Source organism: Magallana gigas, chromosome 1, assembly GCF_963853765.1.
Source record: "Magallana gigas chromosome 1, xbMagGiga1.1, whole genome shotgun sequence".
Classification (NCBI taxonomy): Eukaryota; Metazoa; Mollusca; class Bivalvia; order Ostreida; family Ostreidae; genus Magallana; species Magallana gigas.
Window position 1 is genome coordinate 9,641,741 of NC_088853.1, and position 13,372 is coordinate 9,655,112.

At 32.3% G+C, this 13,372-nt stretch overlaps 2 long non-coding RNA genes across 2 annotated transcripts; both read right to left on the reverse strand.

The window, feature by feature from the left end:
* Positions 1-443: 443 nt before the first annotated feature.
* Positions 444-1,940, reverse strand: LOC105331044 (uncharacterized). Its single transcript, XR_010713240.1, has 3 exons — positions 1,642-1,940; positions 1,017-1,154; positions 444-534 (listed from the first exon to the last, which is right to left on the reverse strand). It is a non-coding gene; the product is annotated as an uncharacterized lncRNA (long non-coding RNA).
* Positions 1,941-9,558: 7,618 nt separating this feature from the next.
* On the reverse strand, positions 9,559-10,924 carry LOC117688115 (uncharacterized). The gene is made up of 3 exons (XR_010713258.1): positions 10,794-10,924; positions 10,228-10,339; positions 9,559-10,032 (listed from the first exon to the last, which is right to left on the reverse strand). It is a non-coding gene; the product is annotated as an uncharacterized lncRNA (long non-coding RNA).
* Between the last annotated feature and the right edge of the window lie 2,448 nt (positions 10,925-13,372).

Genomic DNA, 13,372 nt, shown 5'->3' on the forward strand with positions numbered 1-13,372 from the left:
ATTCGTTTTTTTTTTTTTCATTTTTGGAATACAGAAGAGGATAAAGTGTTCCTTAATCACATCGCTGCTCTTCAATACATCTGCCTTCGATTTTGTCACACGTTGGATTAATGCAGTATTTATTGTATGGGTGCTGACAATTATCTCCATAGGAGAAAACGCATTCTGACCAAAACATATATAATTCTATTTCTTTTCCACTACCACAGGCTGATTTTTCATGTCTTTTAGTTAATTATGTATTTATTTTTGTTTCGCTGACTAATGTAACTGGAATTCCGAAAGTGAAAATATCATTTCTCATTTTGAGAGTAGTAGATACGCATCATAAACAATAAATCCATCTACTGTTTTTTTATCAATAAAATATCATTTTTGTCCAGTTACGCAATGGTTAATACAATCAAGCTAATCATCTATTTACCTATGGTGCAATTATTTCCCACCACCCGTCTGTGTGTCGACATGTGTCAGGTTTACAGCTAGATGAACAAATCTGGGAACAGTTTGTTCCAAACTGTCCTTCCTTACAAGCTATCGGTCAAAATAAACAAAATACTTATCATTGAGCAAAAATTTAGAAACAAATCTGTCAATACTAAAAGCTACATGATTTGTTACATCGAATAAAAAACAACGACTGTTTAAAAATAACTAGTTAATGATTTTTGCTGTACTTTCATTGATTACATCTATCATTGACATATAGATGTTCTTCCTGATTTTACTTCACAGTAATTTGCAAATCCTTATATCTGTTATGATAGCAAACCGTCGCATTGCACGTCCGTTGTTTACTTGCCTTGACTAGCTGTCTACTATGACGTTACCTTATTTTGACGTCGCGAAGAGTTATTTACGTCATTGTTTACGAATTAACAAATCTGAGGCGATTAGTTGAAATAGAGGGAATGTTCTCTAGATTTTATTCCTAGCCGGTCAAAGTGGAAGAATATCACTGATATGAAACAAATAGCATATAATTTAATTGTTATAAGAACTAAAGGTCATCTTACTTGTATTGCATTGCATTCCAGTCCATCCTGGTGTACAATTAAAACATGATCCAATATGTATGTGACACGTGCTGTCTTTACAGTTCACGGGACATTGCCTGTCGCAGGTACTGCCGTAGAAACTGGCTTTACTACAACCTGCATGAATGAATATAAATAACTATAGATGCAAACGTGATTTTTTTAGCTGTGTTATCAAAGTACGGGCTTGTATACTCTTGGGACCCCAACCTTGGGTGATTTTGAGACAAAGATTAAGAAACTAACATAGAATAACATTTGATAATTAATACATTTAAACTAGATAGCATGTAATATGTTACATTCTGATAATGTAGCAAGTTAAAGAGAAAACCTTATGAACTTGTCATTGAGTGACGTGATTATTAAATCAAGCCATTGTCACACTGAAATGAGTACGTTATGTTTCATCGGCCCATTCACTCACACAAACAGATGTTAACAGATTAAACATACACATGCGTTTAAGAACATTTCAGATCTGTAAATCTTAAGGACGTAACAACAAATTCAATAGCATTCACTTTATAAAAGTCTTTTAACTTGTAGTAATTTTGAAAACAAAGCGATTTATGAATTAATTTGGCCTTAATTCAGCATTTACCTTGTACTTTGACTTCGCAGAGCTCTGTATTTACATTCACCACTTCGTATTCGCTTGGGTAGAGCATTCCTTCCAACCACTCGTTATAATATATAACGTAACGCCCATATTGCATACATATTATTGTAAAATTCAGTGATGGTAATCTCGGTCCGTCCTTGTAGCACAGAGTTGAACCCTTTATATCAGCATCAGATGATACATCAGTGTTTGATACATACAACGAGAAGCCTGCAAACCGGCCTCTTTGACGGTCGTCTGAAATGAATTATATTTACAAAGGTGAATTCATTTAACGCTTAAAATATACATTTTGTTGAATACATCAAACTTTTTTTATGAATGCTACTAGATGATAACCCGCAAAAACGCTGAAATTAAGACTTTACATATTATTATAATTTAATGCTTTATATGTTGAACCATATCTTTTTTATTTTTGTATATACTTTGTCCAATTGTTTCCGTATCATCATCTTTTAAAATTGAAATAAAAAACAAACTGCATTTTTTATATTTAGAATAAAGGGCAGGGATGAAAAATCTAAACTGAAATGGATAATATACACATGTACATGTACATGGCCTTTATCCGGTATGTTACAGCTGACTTGAAAAAAAACAACTTTTTTTTTATTCTACATGACTATTTATTTCAAACCAGTGAATGGATATTTAGTGTATCTTTCTCTTAATTTGGTTCTTTAGGTCAATTTTCAATGAAATTTATATTACTGTCGCAAGGAAGAATCTTGGATAAAAGAAAAAACAATCTGGATGGGGGCATCCCCATTAAACCTTTCCATTTTATGCATACATCATTTATCCATACAGCATATCAATCGCAACTTCCAAAGAAGTTTCGACTTACAGTCTATAGACGTAGTATACAATTATCTGCTCGTTGTTGTTTAAGGTTTACAACCAATCTGTCGTGGTATGATAATTCATTAAGTTAAAAAACACTAGATAATGCATTATTATCCATTTGCATGCATATTTTAATCCAACGTTATCAGATTCAAAGTAGCTGGTCAAAGCCGAAGGTTAACTCGCCCTACATTTTCCGCCATGATGTCAATAAGTCAACCCGTTTCTAGGCATCCCGTTCTGGAAAGTTCTTTCCATTAATACTAAAATAATATTAATTGTTTCATTTTAATTATGAACTTTTTGTATTAACCGAAGTCCGATCCAAGGTATCTGCCCGCGATGCATGATGAACTCATCCTACACTCTTCGTTAATTAGACAATCCTCGTTCTTGGTTACTCCTTTCTGGAAAATTATATCTCATTCTCTCACCAGAGGTCTTGCTTGGCATACGAATGAGTATCAAAACTAAAATCGCCAACCAAAGAAACGGATTGACTTATTTTATTTATTCAACAGTTGTCAATTCTTAACTTCTATGTATTCTCTAAATAGACTCACACTAAATATATTTTTACTTTACGGACATCATCTCACATGTGTTGAAATACCAAATGTGTAAGCAAGTACTCTGGTGGAGGCATTTTGTACTTTATCTGCAAAATGCCTCAATTCATAAGTACAGATATAGAGAAACAATTAATTAATATCATCATACATTTTTTTCACACACTTTCCTTTTACTACTGATTATCTACATGCAAATGAGAGTCATTTGTAAGCTTTCATGTTTGAGATTCCCCCCTTGTTTCAAGACATTTCCTTGTGATTCAGGCAATATTAACTGTGTTAGGTTTAGCGACATTTGTTTGGCATTTTTATCATGGTATCTTAAAAGCGACATGTTAATTAAGCAAATAAATGAAAAGCCATGAGCTGAATTCTTGATTTTAAACATATAAGTACCCTATATTTGTTCGTTATGAACGTTGCATAAATCATAGTTGGAAAAACGCATTGCATTCCTTCAGATGTTTAAAATGTTTCCTAATTTGTATATAAGGCAAATACACAGGATGTCTTTTATTTTAAACATATAAATATGAACATTTTGAATGCAATTGATATATTTTTTTCATACCCAATTATTTAACTGTTTTAGTATAAATTTCTTTGATTGTAACAAATTGTTTATTTTAGAATAATTTGGATAAGATTAAAGTTGAAATTTGACATTGAACATGTAACTATTTGCACAATAAAGAGGACAGAAAGTTTAATATCTTTTCAGCCAAAATATTGAGACTGATATTTTTAATAAAGTGAAACAAATGATATAAGATATAAAAAAAAAAATTGGTTATACTACCAGTACAAGTTTAGGTATTATTGATTGTGGTAATCATAAGAGTTGTTGCCAACGTTTTATATTTAATTCCAGAAAGAAGTATTATAAATATGTTGTTGTGTAGGATAATCACATTATGTAGATTACTAATTAAACGCAGGGAGGTATTATCCATGTGAAATTGCGAGCAGCATCTCGCGGATTTTAAAACGAACCCATTTAAACTTTAAAAAATTGTAATAAAAAATGGTGCTTGTGATTTTACATTCTTGCAATTTAATAAAAAAGTTTGAATCGTAGAATTTATTACTCGCGTAAAATACACAAAAACATATCATATGGTTACGCACCGAAACCGTCGTATGTTTTGAACAGGATGTTGATATCATAAATGCTATAGATCCCGCCAAGATCCACTTTCCACCATACCGTCTTGTCAGCTGAGTGAGAACCAATTGCTTCTGTCCTCATACACGTTTCCCTGTTTTCATCAACTGCTTTGCTGGCATCATACCCCGTACCCAGATAGGTATGTGACTGAGTAGCCACTTTCTTGTAGGATATATCATCTTGAAGATAGTCAAAATTGACACATTTTTATTCAAATAAAATTCTTATCATATAGCAAAATGTTTTTACAACACAAGCATCATAAACCGCTCATATGCCACTATTAAGGATTTGTTTTTCTTACTCAAGAATTGTTATGTTTTTAACACAATCAAACATACCGTATGCAAATGCTAGAATTAATCCAGATACATACAAGAAACAGTGATTACATGTACAATTCATTTTCTTCATAATAAAACCATCTACACCTTTGTTGTAGAAACTAGCAGGAAGTTTATATTTGTTTCCCTATCAAAAAATTATAAATCGTTTTTGCTTACTGTTTCCTTTTTTTCTTCTTTCAGAGCGGGTGAAAACAAGATTTCTTACGTCGATACATCAGGGTACCATTTTATCTAACGCAATAGACAGAACAAAGTACTACAAGTACTGAAAATCAGTAAACCGTTTTCACTTGCCTCTCGTATAAAAACACTTATCCCCTTAGAATATAGTTTATTCTCGTGGCATAGTACTTAGTCTAAAACTAGACGCAGCTTTAGACACAAGCTCAACAACCTAGTTTATGCATGTAATGTACCGAAATGTCAAAAATTAATTAAAACAACGATATAACACTGGTTTCTACTTTATTTCCTGTGCTATAACCAATTGATATTAGTATTTCATTTCCTTTAAACTTACAGTGTTAACAAAAATATATTCGGTTTCCGATAACGTATAGCCAATTTAAGTTAAATGCATGTATGATCTTTTCAACCTGGCAGTTGTCTCTTATAGAGTATCATCTCCACGTGAAGGAGGGAAGGTTTGCACTGTACAGAGACAGTCCCTGTTTTATTTGCATTCAAATCCAGTTCCAACTAGAGTTAAACGAGTTTGACTTTGTATTTTATTATTATTTGTATGAGAGTTTGAAACACCGACTCGGATAACTTTTACTAATATGTTTTACAGTGCTACCGTTCTGGCGAGCGCAGCAAGAATTACACATACCTTGCATCATTGTCAACCTAGTGTTGTTTAGGTATCAACGAATGTAAACTAATTTTTTAGAGTCTTTCTCTACAATAAGTATGCCAAAGGTACTAATTTTAATAGTTATGAAGCACACAGAGCAGTCCTTCTACCCCAAGAGAGAGAGAGAGAGAGAGAGAGAGAGAGAGAGAGAGCCCGGTCCCTTTGTGTAGGTGTGTAATTTTTTTAATTTTTAACTTTTTTTTCATGTTATTCCTTTATTTCCTCCCTACTCATATACTTAACTGCCTACGGTACATGCATGCACAATTAGCTTAAGAATGGATCAACATAACACTACAGTATCATGATGGCTTTTGTTATTATATATTTATATAATCTATAAAAAAATCATATCATATATCAATGAGGTTTTCGCAGTCTATACTGAAATAACTAGTACGCTCATTACAGATGTTTGATCCACCTCTAAATTTATCGCGGGAAATATAGTGCGAGGGCACTGTGACGTCATCCATGAATTTGTTCGTCTGTGTTTACGTATCTCGCCTCAATACGAAGGTATGGAGGCATGAAACAAATCTGTTGAGTCTCTCCAAAGCATATGCAGAGGTGTCCAGGTAGCGTAGTGGACAATGCACTCGCTTTTCACCGCTGCGACCCGAGTTCGATCCCCGTGATCGACAGAGGTCGTATGTGATAGGGTATGGTGGTCGCCCGCTTGGACACGTGGGTTCTCTCCGGGTACTCCGGCTTCTTCCCACACCAATGACCCCCTCGCGCTAACATCCGTGCCAACGAGAGATATTAATATAAGTTGTAGAACTTGTTTATCAATCGTTGTAAAATAAATAAAGTTTTATAGAAAAAAAAAAAAAAAAAAAAAAAAAAAAAAAAAGCATATGCAGTACTTAAAACGTGTCTTCAAACTTTAAGACACCGTAAATTACGAGTTAAAAGTCGGCCATTTTTGGCATAGCACCATGGGTGAAGCCATTAGAGATCATTATGGGACGTAGGCAAAAAGTTTTGTTTGATGAACTGTAGGTTTAGCTCGTTCTTTATCCCGCGCACACTGGTTCTTAGTGCTCGCTTCGCTCGCCGGCACTGCGCACCGGCGAGCTGCGCTCTCTATTAGTAATATGGTCATGGCTCAGTGATATTTTAGATAGGTGATTAAATTAACAAAAAAATAATAATAATAATTAAGACATTTATAATACTGAAGGTATAAACATGGAATGGTAGTTACGAAAACGAACAAATGATAGTAATGGAACAAATACCACATTATAATAACAGTTTTTAAATATGAATAGGTTTATTTAAGAAAGTGTATGATAATCATTCACGATATTTTAATAAATATTCAACAAATGCTGGTTTATACATGTACCTTCGTAGGGATGTTAATTCATGGAAGGGTTAATTACTAAAGCCACGACAATTTGTCCCCAACAAATACTGATGGTTCCACAGTAGGCCTTAAGCCCAAACTTTCCAAGAAAAAAACATATATAGTCTTGTCTTCCCAACCAACCCCTCCCAGCGCCGGGAAAATATTTCTGAATCCGTAGTTGTAATTATAAGGGTAAACAAAAAACAATATAAGTAAAAATAGTTCAAAACAAATTCATATTTAGGTCATCTAAAAAAATGAAATCTTTAATTAATGTTATTACTAACATAAGCATACACACAGTTGGTAGCAGTACCGTTCAGTGTTATATAGTCAGGACAATGTACATCGGAGTACAGTTTGATACAGTGCTGGGCAGTATCCCATGTACTGGAGAACAGTAGTTCTTTGTAGCTTGTACAGTAGATGTACAGTGAATTTAGTAGGTTACAGTGGTTATTCAGTAAATGTAAGCAAATGATTGGCAGTTAATGTCAGTCATATCAGTATATTTTGGTTTCAAGAGTGTTTTCTATATATGCCATGATTAGAACCGCTTGCAACTGTTTCATTTTCAAATTATGAAATAGTTATCTTTTATGGTCGTTAAATTCTCTCGGGGGGCTGTTTGTGTTGCCTTGCCTAAATGTACATTGTTATCATCAAACAACTCAATTACTGCTTGCAACAGGATCGCGTTTAGTTGAATATACTTACTTTAACCCAATATAAACACGTTTGCTTCCTTTCATTGAGAATTGGGTAACTGGTTAAATTATGTAAAAACTGTATAAATTGATTCAAATGTATTGCTTATTCGCACTTATAATTGTCATTAATATTAAGCATATCCCCATCATGGCCCATGCCACTTCTATTTACCTTTGCGCCTTGAGATGAAATCGTGATCGATTCATTTCTACCTCTCAGAAAAGCTATCAAAACATTCTAACAATAAAACAATATTACTGTTTGTGTGGGTTTTTTTTTCTTCAAAATGTACAAATATAACAAATATTATTTTTACTGCTTGTTGTTTGTGGTGATCGAAATTATCATTCGATTGCCCTCGCGTTAATTTCGTTATCACATTGGCGTTATCCCAGTGTCTGTATATTTAAAGTCCGATAACTGAAACTTGTTCACCAACAACAAAGAAAGTATCACCTACAAACGAAGTTTCTCAACTGTTTGGAAAAAATCAAGTTTATTTTCCTTGTTGGCAGATTACCTGTGTATGTGAGTTTAAATTAAAAAAAATCTTGTTCACGTGTTTGGATGAACAGAAAAATTGGGCGTTGATCAAACAAGAACATTTTACTTTATTGTTTTAAACAAAAAGTATGTGCGCTACAATTTATTTGCGCCAATGTATTAGCACTTGCGTTTCAACTTAAATACTTGTAAGCCAAATGTTCTCGATTTACATTATTTTAGTTTGTTGCTTAGAGAATGTTTACTATACGACGCATACAATTTTAAAAACTATTATGGAAAATGAGGCATAGCCTACAATACCTGCACTGCAACTTCAACTTTACAAATATTACGAAACGTGTCAACTCTTTATAAAACATTCAAAACAATACTTTAAATGCATACCTCATTGTAGAATATAATCATGCATTTTGTCTGAGTTTTTAATTTTTGATGGCAAATGAAAACAATTAGTTGGTTTAAGTTATGCATAGTCAGTACATGCAAAGAGAGTATTTATTTTATGTGTCCCTTTCGGTATCAAAATCAAAATATGTCATAAGATAAAATTAAAGGTTTAATATAACACCATACATGAGTTTTCTCGTTAAAATTAAACTGCGGATTTTGTCATGTTATGATAAGATAACAACTTTTTTAAAACTAGACAGTGTCTTGTTTAAAAAAGTAATTAGAGGGTCAGTAATAATTAGATTAAATGCCCTGACTTTTGTTTTAACACTTTTTCTATAAAAATAATGGGCAATTTTTCGGTCGAATATAAGTAGTGTTTTCCATTACACACCACATCTGATATCATCCCAATGAAACAAAATCTTATTACCTCTTTCAATAAAATATATGTTCATGACAAGTGCATTTAAGAAATATGAAGAAGAAATATATCTCTGTAATCATTCCTAATGTCCCTCACTCCTAAATAAAACAAACACCGTGTGTTTATTATCATGTTTATGCAGCTAGCTCGAGTAATTAAATGACAGGGTCGATCGTGCCTAACAATAAGTTGAAAAAGAGTTGTGCACTGTTTTTGTTACCACATTGTTTTCATTGAAAGATTCATTTCCCGCTGCTTGCTACTCACATTAAAAAATTTATATAATGATTTGACTATAAGTATTTAAAAATGTAAATTAAATGTGATTATTATGTAGCATATATTCAGGATTCTTTAAAACCAAATGGAAATGAGGTGTTTTTTTTCCTGTTAGCTTATCAACACATTATGTAAATATTTTATTTATTAAGATTGCTTTCTGTAACCCAATATATTAACACGTTTTATGCAAATTGAATAAATGACAATTTCACAACTGATGGGATATATTGATGTATTGGCAACAATAAAAAAAAAATAATAAAATGTTTTCATTCTAAATTCAAACTGAAATATAATTTACATATACGTACATAAAAGGATGTGGTTGATTTCTTTTCCGTTTTTATTTTTTTTTGGCTAACTATTTATGATGCACAACAGTGATTGTATTCGATATTATTTAACCAAAAGACGGTTTTAAAAGTACCGATTACCTGTTGTTACGATTTCTTTGGCTAGATATTAAAAACACAACAAGACAATAACAATCTATTGATGATTGGAACGTTATAATCCTACGATAATTCATATCATTCCAAAAAGGCACATAAAGGGTCTCAACTTCTTATAAATAACACAATGTAGCAGATCATTTTTATTGTCGAACATAAATGTATCTAACGGAGAGAGAGAGAGAGAGAGAGAGAGAGAGAGAGAGAGAGAGAGAGAGAGAGAGAGAGAATTTGTATCTAACGAAGAGAGAGAGAGGGATGCAGTCAGATAGACAGAAAGATCAAGTCTCGTCCATCAGTTTTCTGTAGTATTTTGATATGCGATTTCAGGTAGATCGAGTTCTTGATAAGTTGAACCCTCATCATTTTTCACGCATGTGTCTTCGTAAACTGGTTTCTTCCAACAAGCCACGAGACTACCAGAGAAAGTCACCCTTTTTGTGATAACTCCTCTACAAAAATATTGTATTGTAGAATAATAAAAAATATCATATCAGAATTAGAATATGCATATATGCACATCATACATGTATAAGGAAAAAGACCGGATTATTATACATCATTATAAGCACGATTCTTGGTTGAACAAATAAAAAAAGGCGTCACGTCTTTGATTAATTTGGCATGTATCTTGATAAAATATGTACCTTCACATTATGAATCCACACACAAAGAAGATAACGTTGATAACTATGGAGATTGACAATCCACTGACCATTAAACTGGAGCTGGACATATCCTGGTTTATCAATAAACGTTCTGTCCAGAAAAAAGTAACGTTTGTGATGTTCTTCATAGATTCTTTTTCTTGCTTTAACTTCTTATTTTTTTTCGTTTCCTTTATTGAGTGTAGCATGTGCGTTGTTTGATAGGAATAATGGCCTTTATTCAGACGAAGAAGCTTAATGTGTTCATTGTACTGATATGGGCCATTGTTTGCATGACTTTGCTTTTCCTTTCCACATTAAGTGTATATTTTTTTCTGTTGAATACAACGCTCTGTAAACATTTTTTTATTACATCGAATTGTATTTTTTTTTCATTTAAATTCTGTATTTAAGTATAAAGAGTTAGACACTTCATTTTGGTTTACCTAATCACTATCTAGCTCACTTGGGCAACTGACTTGTACCAAATCCAATGCATTTCTAATAATATCATATTATTTACATGAAATGTGTCATGCTCATTACAGTTTTTCAGCCAACATTACCTTTATCGCAAGCTTTGCCGTAAAATCCGTCAGCACAGCCTATGAGGCAACTACCGTTAAATTTGTCACAAGTCTGGTTGGTACAGTGTAAACCGCATAAGTACCGACAGTTCTCTCCATATGAATTAAAACATGCTTTTAAAAAATGACAATCACTTTTTACTAATATATTTAAAGTGAAAAAAATATATGAAACTGAATTTTCAGCTTCAGAAAATCTTAAATGTCTTTTTTTTTTTGGCTTTTATTTTTATAACAAAGCTTTAAATGAAAAAAATGCTGTTGTTGTTACCAGATGTACAATTTGAGCCCATCCACCCCGCCTTACAAGTGGAACACCCATCAGTGTGTCGGCATGTCTTACAGTTCAGAGGGCATGACAGGGAACATTTTTCGCCGTAATAATTCCTGTTACAAGCTATAATAAACGACTTTATGTGAAAAGATATGTGTAATGCAGGGTTAATTTGATTGTATTTGAGTACATTTAGTCTATGGTATAAAGTCAAGGTTTAGAATCACTATTGTAAAGACACATTATTTACATTTTTGCCAATTTTTATTTTAGCCTATAAAAATACTGTTCATCCCATCACTTCTATGTTAAAAACTAAATCAAATACATATACGCATGACAGTTGTCACTTTAATTTATTTTTTCCGATGAATTCTTTTTACAGCATTATCCTTATACATACTTTGCATAATGCATTATAAGAAATACTAAATAATAATACCAATATCACAATACATTCCAAGCCATCCTGGTTTACATTGAATGCACGTTCCGTTTTGTATATGACATGAGCTGTCTCTACAGTTACTTGGGCACGGAATCTCACAGTTACTGCCATACATACCGCGTTTCTCACATCCTATATCAATTATTTAAAGATATTTTGTAAATGTAAAAAAATAAACATTATTTGTCTTGAAATGTAGCGGTTAGTTTTTTAAATTATAGCAAACAATTGAAGAATAAATATTAATCAACAGAACTGGGTTTTTTTCTGAAATTATATTTATTAAATTTAGTTTATGTCATTCAAAGATTTCCTCTTCAACATCAACATTTGAATTGGTTAAAAATACATGTTCAATTATTCATGGTAGATTTTTGAAAATCAACAGCGATAAAGATTTTTTTTTTATTATTAAAAGTTTGTTCACGAGATTTTTTTCCCATATTTACGTAGTTTTAAAGTTATGTGTTTGTACCTCTTACAGTGACTTCACAAATGCGCAGATACACGGTATCATTCTTATACCCTGCAGGGTAGATAACCTTGCCAAATCTGTCGTTATAGACAATAACATAGCGCCCGTGTACCATGCACGTCTTCGTCACAATCAGGGGAGGTAACTGTGGTCCATCCTTATAACATAGGTTGGAACATTTTATTTCTTTAGTGGAGGACACGTTTGTCTCTGATACGTACAGAGAAAACCCTGCAACCTGGCTTCTCTCGACCATATCTGTAATGAAGTTCTATTTTCTAAATTCGTCTAAATATAAAACTATTGCTCAGTGAGTTTTTTAATTGGCTCAACAGATGGTACATAATAATATTAAACATTGTGCAATAGAAGGGATTTGGTAACACGTCATCCTTGTATATATGTAAGTATATAATCGAGATCATTGCATAGAACTCTTTCAAATACAAAGAGAGAAAAAAAAAACAAAAGAAAAAATATTGCTCATAGATTAAGAATGAAGAAAAAAACCAGACTGATCAACAATATGGAAATTAATCTGACTTAATAAACTTCAAAACTTAAATTACAATATTCGGTAAATCCAAAGTCTATTATTCAGAAACATTCATTTTATGAATGTTACAATCTGGCTAGTAATGGCTGCCAGATTTCTAAAAAATATATGCATTTGGTTTGTTGAACATAGGTAACTTTTTTTGGCATAAATCTTATAATTTCTGATAGTTTAAAAAACAGTAAACTGAACTTGTGTGCCAGGTGAGTTTGTACAAGTTAAATAAATAAAAAAAATTCCAAGCATAATACAGAAATCTAGTGGAATATTGTTGATATTATATCAATCCAAATAACATCTTTCATAGTCAAATGATAAACAGTTTCTATATGCTATTCCACCAATATATTAAGTCTTCCCATAATACTTAAATGCTGCTGCTGCATTTGTCAATTTCATTACAAATACATGTATTACAATTAGGACTTGGTATGAGTTTCATATTACAAAGAGACTTGCTATGTATTATCATTGTGTGTAATATTTTTAACTGAAGAGATAGTATACTAGTTGGTGTGCAGCAATGGAAAGGTAATTTGAATATTTTTTTTGTAATAAGAAGTAAGAATTTCCAAACTAAAAATTTCCAAACATATTTAATACAGGGGTTGAATCCTTGCAGCTGTTGAGCAAAATCAAGTAAATATCTTTGCAAGTTAGCTTACATGAAGGTACATGCTTGCCCTGAATATTCAAAGTGTAGTTTTTGTCCCGTTCACTTTGAGATAATATGTATTTCCTTTTTCCATTACTCGGAGAAATGCTTCAAGTCTATTAAAAGCCTAATTCAGAGAAGAACATTGAA